This window comes from Salmo salar, chromosome 04 (assembly GCF_965601325.2).
Source record: "Salmo salar chromosome 04, fSalSal1, whole genome shotgun sequence".
NCBI lineage: Eukaryota > Metazoa > Chordata > Actinopteri > Salmoniformes > Salmonidae > Salmo > Salmo salar.
In genome coordinates, this window is record NC_138294.1 from 14,124,883 (window position 1) to 14,137,580 (window position 12,698).

A 12,698-nucleotide genomic window follows, 5' to 3' on the forward strand; every position below is an offset into this window, starting at 1 on the left:
GCGCAAACATGAGTGAAGTGCAGTGGGAGTTTATCGGCTCAGTAAAGCCTCAAACATAAATTGTCCGCAAGGCTGAAATGGGCTACTTCTATGTGAATTAATGAGGCGGAATACACCTCAATTCAAAGTGTTGTTAGAAAATACAACTTGTTAGAAAATAATTTGAAATTGACAAGTTGAAACATAATCTATTGATAATTAACAGGCAGCATGTGTCAACTGTCCTGTTGCGTAATAATCACATTTTGGAACAGTGAGTGCGTTTTGACATCACTGTGCATAAAACAACTCACACTGGGGCGACCTTTAGAGATATTTGGAACTCACTTGTGAAAAGGTTTAATCTGAGCACAGTCCTCCTCTCCTATCTGTATTATAGGACCAACATAATTATCAGGCTGGTTTCTCCCCCAGTTCCAAGAGGGAAAATAACACAGAGAAACAGACAGTCAGACACTGTGGTAATCAGAACATTATAAATCATACCAAGATATTTTGGACGAATTTCTGTTGTTGAGAAAGATAAAGATGTAAATTACATGTGAGTATTAATTACTTACTTGATTCATAAGTGTCTATCGCTCTCTCTCTCTTTCTCTCTCTCTCTATCTTTCTCCCACCATGTCCCTCTCTTCCTTTACCTACAGACAACACACACAGTGTCCACCATATTGGTTTTCACATTTTCAGGTCTCAGTTGCATTCCAAAATTATTTTCGTTCTCCTTAAGTGTGCACTCCTTCCAACAAATCTAAAAGCATTGGGTTGTTGTATGTATGGGCGCTACAGTGAATTCCCATATAACAGTATTTTCCTTTCAAATCCATTAAGGGAAGTGAACAAGTACACATCAAATCCCCCCAAAAATGTTTTGTCACATGCGCCGAATACAACCTTACCGTGAAATGCTTACTTTACAAGTCCTTTACCAACAATGCAGTTCAAGAAATATATACTAAATAAAGTAAAGTAAAAAACAAAATAACAATAACGAGGCTATATACAGGGGGTGCCGGTACCGGGTCAATGTGTGGGGGTACAGGTTAGTGGATGTAATTTGTACATGTAGGTAGAGGTAAAATGACTATGCATAAATAATAAACAGCGAGTAGCAGCAGTGTAAAAACAAAGGGGGGGGACAATATAAACTGTCCGGGTGGCCATTTAATTAATTGTTCAGCAGTCTTATGGCTTGGGGGTAGAAGCTGTTAGGGAGCCTTCTGGACACAGACTTGGAGCTTCTGTACCACTTGCCATGCGCTAGTAGAGAGAACAGTCTATGACTTGGGTGACTGAAGTCTGGATGAAAGGCGTGCCCAAATTAAACTGCCTGCTACTCAGGTTCAGAAGGTAGGATATGCATATTAGTAGTAGATTTGGATAGAAAACACTCTGAAGTTTCTAAAACTGTTTGAATGATGCCTGTGAGTATAACAGAACTCATATGGCAGGCAAAAACCTGAGAAAAATCCAACCAGGAAGTGGGAAATCTGAGGGTTGTAGTTTTTTCAAGTGATTGCCTATTGCCTATACAGTGACTTAGGCTTCATTTTGCACTTCCTAAGGCTTCCACTAGATGTCAACAGTCTTTAGAACCTTGTTTGAGGCTTCTCCTGTGAATATTGAGCGAACGAGGCACGCGCTGACGTGAGTGTGAGCTGTGTTCCTTTTCTTTTCTGAAGACATTGGAATTGTCCGGTTGGAATATTAGTGAAGATTTATGTTAAAAACATCCTAAAGATTGATGCTATACATCATTTGACATATTTCTACGAACGTAAATAGAACGTATTTTTGACTTTCGTCGTGACATTTTTGCGTGGTTTTTGCATTTGGAGTAGTGGACTGAACGCGTGAACAAAAAGGAGGTATTTGGACATAAATGATGGACTTTATCAAACAAAACAAACATTTATTGTGGACCTGGGATTCCTGGGAGTGCATTCTGATGAAGATAATCAAAGGTAAGTGAAGATTTATAATATTATTTCTGAGTTTTATTGACTCCACAAAATGGCAGGTTTGGTTTTGTGTCTGAATGCTGTACTCAGATTATTGCAAAGTGTGCTTTCGCTGTAAAGTTTTTTTGAAATCTGACACAGCGGTTGCATTAAGGAGAGGTGTATCTATAATTCTTTGAATTACAGTTTAATATTTTATCAACGTTTATGATGAGTATTTCTGTAAATTGATGTGCTCATTCACCGGAAGTTTTGGGAGGCAAAACATTCTGAACATTACACGTCAACGTAAAATGTTTTTTTTTGTATATAAATATGAACTTTATCGAGCAAAACATACATACATGTATTGTGTAACATGAAGTCCTATGAGTGCCATCTGATGAAGATCATCAAAGGTTAGTGATTAATTTTAGCTGTATTTCTGGTTTTTGCTTGGAAAATGGCTGTGTGGTTTTTCTTGTCATGGTGATGTGCTAACATAATCTAATGCTATGCTTTCGCCGTAAAGCCTTTTTGAAATCGGACAATGTGGTTGGATTAAGGAGAAGTGTATCTTTAAAATGGGATATAATAGTAGTATGTTTGAGAAATTTGAATTATGCAATTTTTGTTGTTTTGAATTTGGCACCCTGCTATTTCACTGGCTGTTGAATAGTGTGTCCCGCAGGTGGGACGGTCACGTCCCACATACCCAAGAGAGGTTAAACACAAAAACTGTTTCAAGTGAGAATATAGCAGGTCTGATTCTGAAAAATAAAAACATTTTAGCAAACAAAGTTATGTAGTTCCAGTAGTTAGCTACATCGCTACATGACAAACTAGTAATTAACTACTGAAAACACTACAAAGATCTGAATTTTGTTAGACTACCATCAACCCACTGGGCACAGATGTCAGTTAAACCTCTAGTTTTGATTTACATTTGGTTGAGTTGTCAACTAAGTGTGAATTCAATGTAAAATCAACAACAAATGTCTCCATGTCATTGGATTTAGGTTAAAAGCTGTATGATAAAAATATGAAAAGCCCTTACGTTGATTACTTTTTGCAAATCCAATCAGTTTTCCACGTTGATTCAACGTCATCAAATGTATTTTTTTGGTTTGAAATCACGTGGAAACAATGTTGATTCAACCAGTTTTTGCCCAGTGGGAAACTATTGCAAAATGTAGTTCAGAAAGGAAACACCATCTATAAATATGTTTAACCATTTACTAAAGAATGAATAATTCAAGTCTCAGCGATATTAATTAATAGTTGATCTCTGTCTGTGGCCCACAGCAGATGACAGGATGTCTCTTTAATGGCACTCTATTCTATATATCGTGCACTACACAGTGAAACAGGGTGTCATTTGTGATGCACACTTGTAGCCTTCTCTGTAGCTCAGTTGGTAGAGCATGGTGTTTGCAACGCATGGTGTTTGCAACGCCAGGGTTGTGGGTTTGATTCCGACATGGGGCCAGTATGGGAAAAAATAAGAATGAAATTAAAATTGTATGAAATGTATGCATTCACTACTGTAAGTTGCTCTGGATAAGAGTGTCTCCAAAATGTAATGTTGTAGACCAGACAGTTTGGTGTAACATCCTCTTCATTCTGTTCTGTGATTTATTTATTCTTTTTTTCAGTGTTTTTGTCCTAGAAATGTAAGTGATTTGTCAACCCAAACACAAGTCAGATTTGAATAAATTAATTAACCTGCTGGGGCTAGGGGGCAGTATTGAGAATTTTGAAGAAAATATGTGCCCATTTTTAACTGCCACCTACTCCAACTCAGAAGCTAGGATATGCATATTATTACCAGATTTGGATAGAAAACACTCTGAATTTTCTAAAACTGTTTGAATGGTGTCTGTAAGTATAACAAAACTCATATGGCAGGCAAAAACCTGAGAAAACCTGAGAGAAAAAAAGAATTTTGTGGCTGTACTATTTTTTTTAATCATTGTTTAATAGATACCACAGTGAGAAAGGATTCATTTCGCAACTCCTACGGCTTCCACTAGATGTCAGCGATCTTTATAAAGTTGTTTGAAGCGTCTATGATCAACAGAGACCGGATGACAAGGAAGGGAAGTTGACCTCCCTGGGATGTCGTCACTTCCATTATTGCCTGCACCTGCTCAATCATGTGACGCGAGACAATTTTCAAATACGTTTTTCAAGACACAGGAGAGGTCGGGTTGAAACATTACTGATGTTTCACGTTAAAAATGGCCCTAAAGATTGATGCTAAACAACGTTTGACATGTTTGAACGAACGTAAATAGATTTTTTTTTTTTACTTTTCGTCGTGACTTTCCCCCCCCCCCGCCCTACTTTTGAGTAGCCTACCGAAGCGCTAACAACATGGAACAACTTGGAGTTATTTGTACATAAATTATGAACTTTGTCGAAAGAAACCACATTTGTTGTGGACCTGGGATTCCTGGAAGTGCCTTCTGATGGAGATAATCAAAGGTAAGGGATTATTGACAATAGTATTATTGATATTAGATGGTGCTAACCTGTATATCCTAGCCTATTGTTCTTAGCATAGTACCCCGTTTATTGCAAAGTGTGATTTCCCAGTAAAGTTATTTTGAAATCTGGCAATACGGTAGAATTTACGAGATGTTAATCTATAATTCTTTGAATGACAATATTATAATTTACCAATGTTTTCGAATAGTAATTTTGTAAATTGTAACACTGATCACCGGAACCATTTGAGGGAAAAAAAATCTGATTTTCACCACCTCTGTAAAATGCTGTTTTTGGATATAAATATGAACTTGATGGAACAAAAAATGCATGTATTGTATAACATAATGTCCTAGGAGTGTCATCTGATGGAGATTGTCAAAGGTTAGTGCATAATTTTAGCTGGTTATCTGCTTTTGGTGATGCCTGTCTTTGAATTGACAAAACATTACACACAGCTATTTTCAATGTACTCTCCTAACATAACCTAACTTTATGCTTTCGCCGTAAAGCCTCTTTGAAATCGGACAGTGTGGTTGGATTTAGGAGATGTTTATCTTTCAAATGGTGAAAAATAGTTGATTGTTTGAGAAATTGAAATGATTAGATTCTTGCAGTTTTGAATTTCCCGCCATGGTCTCTTGACAATAAATCCCAATACCAGCTTTTTACATTAGTGGCCCGACTGCCCGGGTCTGCCAGAGTGGCCCGACTGCCCGGGTCTGCCAGAGTGGCCCGACTGCCCGGGTCTGCCAGAGTGGCCCGACTGCCCGGGTCTGCCAGAGTGGCCGACTGTCCTCCAGCCCAGCCCGAGTGGCCCGCCTGTCCTCCGGCCCAGCCCGAGTGGCCCGCCTGTCCTCTGGCCCAGCCCGAGTGGTCCGTCTGCCAGGGTCAGCTCGAGTGGTCCATCTGCCAGGGTCAGCTCGAGTGGCCCATCTGCCCGGCGCAGCTATCGGCGCCACCAAAGTGGATGACGCCGAAGGTGGAGCAAGGTTTACGTCCCGCACCTGAGCCACCTCCAGGATAGGTGGGTTGGGGAGGGAGGGTGTAGCACAGTGCCGTCGTTACTGGCAGCCACCCTCCCTTCCCTCCCTTATTGTTTAGGGGTTATTGTTTATTGGTTTGGTTGGGGTATTGGGGATTTTTGTTGTGTTTTCTTTTTGTAAGGTGCATTACGGGGTCTGCACCTTGAGGGGGGGGGGGGGGGGTACTGTCACATCCTGACCAGCAGAGGGAGCAATTGGATTCGTTTTGGTCAGGATGTGACAGGGTTTTTGTGTGTGTGTGAATGGTTGTTGGTGATTAGGACTCCCAATTGAAGGCAGGTGTGGTGAGTTGCCTTTGAGTGGGAGTCCTATATAGGAGTGTGTGTTTTTCTTTGGGGTTGTGAGTAATTGTTTCTTGTTTAGTGTGGTTGCACCTGACAGGACTGTTGGCTGTCAGTTTCCTTGTTTTTGTTCTTGTATAGTGTTCGTTCTGATTAAATTGAAGGATGAATACTAACTCTGCTGCATTTTGGTCCATTTCTGAAGACAGCTGTGACAGCCACTTAAATATGTTGACTTAATAAAGATATCACTAGTCATTTTAAATAATGCCAATTTAATAATGTTTACATATTCTACATTACTTATCTCATATGTACTGTGGGCTACAAAATTACTGGCCCCCCTGACTGGCAATGCACAAACAATACTTCAAAAAATATAAACAATATAATTATAGAGATAAACTCAAAATAACAACATGAAAAATACTGTACTTTATTAACCTGTTGGGTCTAGGGGGCAGCATTTGCACGTCTGGATAAAAAAAATGTACCCGATTTAATCTGGTTACTAATCCTACCCAGTAACTAGAATATGCATATACTTATTATATATGGATAGAAAACACTCTAAAGTTTCCAAAACTGTTTGAATGGTGTCTGTGAGTATAACAGAACTCATTTGGCAGGCAAAACCCTGAGACATTTTCTGACAGGAAGTGGATACCTGATGTGTTGTATTGACTTTAAACCTATCCCATTGAAAAACACAGGGGTTTAGGAATATTTTGGCACTTCCTATTGCTTCCACTAGATGTCACCAGCCTTTACAAAGTGTTTTGAGTCTTCTGGAGGGAGATCTGACCGAACAAGAGCCATGGAACGATGATGGCCCATTAGACACCTTGCGCGCGAGTTGATGTTGGGTACCCTCGTTCCAATACGTTATAAAAGAGTATGCATTCGTCCACCTTGAATATTATTCATGTTCTGGTTAAAAAAGGCCCTAATGATTTATGCTATACAACGTTTGACATGTTTGAACGAACGTAAATATATTTTTTCCCCTCGTTCATGACGAGAAGTCCGGCTGGCTTACATCATGTGCTAACGAGACGGAGATTTTTGGACATAAATGATGAGCTTTTTTGAACAAAACTACATTCGTTATGGACCTGTGATACCTGGAAGTGACATCTGATGAAGAGAATCAAAGGTAATGGATTATTTACATAGTATTTTCGATTTTAGATCTCCCCAACATGACGTCTAGTCTGTATCGCAACGCGTATTTTTCTGGGCGCAGTGCTCAGATTATTGCAAAGTGTGATTTCCCAGTAAGGTTATTTTTAAATCTGGCAAGTTGATTGCGTTCAAAAGATGTAAATCTATAATTCTTTAAATGACAATATAATATTTTACCAATGTTTTCTAATTTAAATTATTTAATTTCTGACGCTGACTTGACTGCCGGTTATTGGAGGGAAACGATTTCCTCAACATCAATGCCATAGTAAAACGCTGTTTTTGGATATAAATATGAACTTGATAGAACTAAAAATGCATGCATTGTCTAACATAATGTCCTAGGAGTGTCATCTGATGGAGATTGTAAAAGGTTAGTGCATCATTTTAGCTGGTTTTATGGTTTTGGTGACCCTGTCTTTGACTTGACAAAACATTACACACAACTCTTGTAAATGTACTGTCCTAACATACTCTAAATTTATGCTTTCGCAAAACCTTGATTTTGGTGAAATGTATATTTTATTAAATGATTGTATGATTTTGGTGTGTTCCATTGAAACATTCATAAAGTACAGTATTTCTCACATGTTGGTATTTTGAGATTATCTCTATAATTATATTGTTTATATTATTTTAAGTATTGTTGGTGCATTGCCAGTCAGGGGTGCCAGTAATTTTGGAGCCCACTGTATATACTGTATTCAATACCATCTACTGCATCTTGCCTATGCCACACGGCCATCGCTCATCCATATATTTATTTGTACATATTCTTATTCAACCTTTTACATTTGTGTGTATAAGGTAGTTCTTGTGATTTTGTTAGATAACTTGTTAGATATTACTGCATTAATGGAACTAGAAGCACAAGCATTTCGCTACACTCACATTAACATCTGCTAACCATGTGTATGTGACCAATAAAATTTGATTTGATTTGATACAAAGGGAAAAGAGTGCGAGAGAAGCAGGAGATAGGCAGGGAGACAGACAGTTTCTTGGTGCTATTTTGAAACAGCAGGCCCAGGGAGGAGGAAGACAGAGTGTAGGCACACAGCAAACCTTTTTGTAATATGTTTACTTGTTTTCACCTACACACACACTTTTACACACTTTTATTACCCACAGGTCCAGTGGAGCCGAACACCACATATTTAATATAAATGTGTAGGGGGTGCACAGTGTGCACTCAGTGAAAATGTGTTAATTGACATGTTATTCACAGAAAATGAGCCAAGGCCAATGTGTCTCAGGTTGTAAAAATAATGAATTATATAATTTTTCTTTTAATAAACATTGAAAATGAGTCCCAAAGACCCGAACACCACACAAGGGTTAAACAGGAATTAGACTCTGATGGGTTAAGTAGTATTGATAAATGAGCTCTCAAGGCCATTCCTCTGTTGATGCAGTCCTATCTGGTGTCTTACCCATATCAGATTTGCCACCAATGCTCCTTATAGGACACATCACTGCACTCTATACTCCTCTGTAAACTGGTCATATCTGTTTACCCGTCGCAAGACCCACTGGTTGATGCTTATTTATAAAACCCTCTTAGGCCTCACTTCCCCCAATCAGAAATATCTACTGCAGCCCTCATCCTCCACATACATCACCCGTTCTGCCAGTCACATTCTGTTAAAGGTCCCCAAAGCACACACATCCCTGGGTCGCTCCTCTTTTCAGTTCGCTACAGCTAGCTACTGGAACGAGCTGCAACAAACACTCAAACTGGACCATTTTATCTCAATCTCTTCATCCAAAGACTCAAACATGGACACTCTTACTGACAGTTGTGGCTGCTTTGTGTGATGTATTGTTGTCTCTACCTTCTTGCCCTTTGTGCTGTTGACTGTGCTCAAAAATGTTTGGATCATGTTTTGTGCTGCTACCATGTTGTGTTGCTACCATGTTGTTGTTATGTTGTGTTGCTACCATGCTGTGTTGTCATGTGTTGCTGCCTTGCTATGTTGTTGTCTTAGGTCTCTCTTTATATAGTATTGTGTTGTCTCTCTTGTTGTGATGTGTGTTTTGTCCTATATTTATATTGTATTTATTTTAAAAAATGTATCCCAGCCCCTGTCCCCACAGGAGTCCTTTTCCCTTTTGGTAGGGCGTCATTGTAAATAATAATTCATATTTTTAACTGACTTGCCTAGTTAAATAAAGGTTAAATGAAAATAAAATACAAAATGTCATGGCTGGTTATAGTTCTTCTCACTTCTTCTCACCTTTTTATCTGATTCCTGAGTAACTTCCTGTTCTACTGGGGGAAGTTCCATGCACATACTGTGAAGCAACACAAACATAGACACAGACACATGCACACGTTAACATACGCACTATACACACGTACACATGGATTTTGTGTTGTAGATATGTGGTAGTAGAGTAGGGGCCTGAGGGCACTGTCATGACTGTCCTGATCAGGTCAGGTTACAGGAGACCACAACCCTACAGATTATCTCTCACCCCCAACAGAGGAGGAGAGATCTAGGGGTATGAAGATGTGGGGGTTTTATGACCCCTGACGCCCATGGTAAATCTTAGGCCAGAGACAAAATTCCTTTGTCCTCTCACTATGGAGAACCAGCCTCAGAACATTAAACATGCAATAAAGGGACTTTAGAACAATGGTTTCTGTCAGCCACAATGGTGGTCATGACGATAGATGGAATATGAAAATGTATGTCATTTTTGTTTTGTTATTAAAGGTTAATAACCGTGCTGCTGCTCCATTTTCAACTGTTCTGCCTGTGGCTATGGAACCCTGACCTGTTCACCGGACGTGCTACCTTTCCCAGACCTGCTGTTTTCAACTCTCTAGAGACAGCAGGAGTGGTAGGGATACTCTCAATGGTCGGCTATGAAAAGCCAACTGACATTTACTCTTGAGGTGCTGACTTGTTACACCCTCGACAACTGTGAATATTATTATTTGACCATGCTGGTCATTTATGAACATTTGAACATCTTGGCCATGTGCTGTTATAATCTCCACCCGGCACAGCCAGAAGAGGACTGGCCACCCCTCATAGCCTGGTTCCTCTCTAGGTTTCATCCTAGGTTTTGGCCTTTCTAGGGAGTTTTTCCTAGCCACCGTGCTTCTACACCTGCATTGCTTGCTGTTTGGGGTTTTAGGCTGGGTTTCTGTACAGCACTTTGAGATATCAGCTGATGTAAGAAGATACATTTGATTTGAATTTGACTTAATAGTTTTCGTTATTACAAAAACATCGTAACTTTAAGAGTTTTCCTAGCCTATGCTTGATGTTTATACATTGTATGTTGTGTGGAAAATGTCCAAATCAAAGAGAATGTTTTGGTAAAGATGAAATGTGAAGTTAGTTGTCTCAATTGGATCTGAGTAAAATCCAGACCTTGCCTCGTAACTTGGTACGCCCAGAGAATTGCCCTAAAGGCAGTTATTTCTATTTCCCAAATTAACTCAAAGAATATCAGAATGTTGATTTTACAACAATCGCTAATTAATCAGTTTCCTCTACAATCTCATTCTGAACGTCGCATAATCCGGGAATCTGCACGGACCCGGGTCCCACCAATGAGTTCGTACCACACCAATCTTAGTTGATTATTTATTTACCAGAAAGTTAAAATGATGATAAAAGATACACATACAAAACACAAAACACAGTCTAGGCTATTGATTAGAACTTAGTACTACGGATGAATAGCTGTGTCTAAGCAGGTGAATTCAAGCCGGACCACTTCGCCTCCACTCTCCATCGAATCGTGGTTTTACGCTGTTTCACTCCTACGCTGTGAGCGCTGAGCTACAGAGCTGTCTGTCCTCAGAAGACCCCTTCCAGAGCAAGGGCGAGGAACCAGACCACTAAGCCAAAAGGACACTGACATCGTGAGGACAACCAGAGATTTGCGCCGGAGAGAAGCCTAAACGACCCACGCGGAGCTTCCCATCTGAGACCTCCAACACGTAATTACTTCATTATATTCTGACCCATACGAGCGGCAGTTCGGGGCAAGGTTAGGGTTAAAATAAGCATAGCTGACAAATGCACCCAAATGTATATTTCTCTCATGTACTTTTTCTTTTTCTCTCTCTTTGAAATCCCCATTTTGGGTAACGCGCCATAGTGTGTTGGCCCGTTATACTAAGTTCTAATCAATAGCCTAGACTGTGTTTTGTGTATGTGTATCTTTTATCATCATTTTAACTTTCTAGTAAATATATAATCAACTAAGATTGGTGTGGTACGAACTCATTGGTGGGACCCGGGTCCGTGCAGATTCCCGGATTATGCGACGTTCAGAATGAGACTGTAGAGGAAACTGATTAATTAGCGATTGTTGTAAAATCAATATTCTGATATTCTTTGAGTTAATTTGGGAAATAGAAAATCAATAAAACAAATTTTCCCATGGTGCCCCAGGTTAATGAGTTAATAATTGCTTGATTAATTTAATCACGCAATTAGTAACCTTTAGTCATTCGATGAGCAACAGTCGTCACACTAATACAACGTCACGACAGCACACAATGTGTTGTGAATTATTTTGTGAATGTATTGTAATGTTAAAATTGTAGAACTGCCTTAATTATGCTAAACCCCAGAAATAGTAAATACTGCTGCCATGGTAAGTACTTATTGGGATTCTTAATAAATACAAACACAAATACAAACACCAGACACACACCCTCTTATATGGTCTCTTACTACTCTATGTCTGTCACATGCGTCGAAAGGATTAGATCAAGGCGCAGCGTGTATAGTGCTCATCTTTAGATTTTAATGATTGCACTTCAAACAACAAAATAATAAACGCTCAACAGTTCTGTCAGGTACAATAACTAAACGGAAAATAATCACCCACAAAACCCAAAGGAAAACAGGCTGGCTATGTATGGCTTCCAATCAGATACAACGAAAGACAACTGCCTCTGATTGGAAACCATACTCGGCCAAACATAGAAAACGAAACATAGAAATAGAAAACTACAACAAATATCCCTAGAACCAAAAAAACCCAAAACACACAAAACAACCCCCCTGCCACGCACTGACCATTCTACTATGACAAATGACCCTTTTCACTGGTCAGGACGTGACAATATCACTGATTAACATATTGGATGTATACATCTTAATAATGTCTCTGGATGCTTTAAAAAATAACTAATAACCAGAGCTGGGTTTAAAAACTATTTGAAATCTGTCAAATACTTTGAGCGTTTGGGGCTAGTCTATTGGTTCCATTAAGCCAGGCAAGCTCAACCAAGCACAGCTAAAGTATTTGGGCGGTATTCATTATGCACGAAATGGAAGAAAGAAGACTGAATCAGGGAGGAACTGTTCCTGTCTAATAAGAAAAACTTGTTTTCATTTGCCAACGTAAAAAGTTTTGATATGGTGTGCCCGAATGAATACGCCACTCAGGTCTGCTAATAAACACCAATAGCAGTCTGTCATCATCATCCTTCCTATTCTTTGTCACTGTTTCATCTTTCTGCTTCATTTCTTCTTCCTCAGTCTGAAATACCATATTCTGAAAGGGTTTTCCCCGAAATGGGCCCTGTCTTGTCTTTCATTTGTCAGCTAACCTTTCAAAATTCCTGAATTTCACTCAGTCCATTTTATCCTTTTCCCCTAGTTGACCTTCCTTCTCTACCAATTTCTGTCTTATCTCGTCTAACAGCGTCACACGTAGTGTCCCTGTCAAAGGAAAACCACCCTCTCTATCCCATAGAGGTACCTGTTCCAGAATACCCC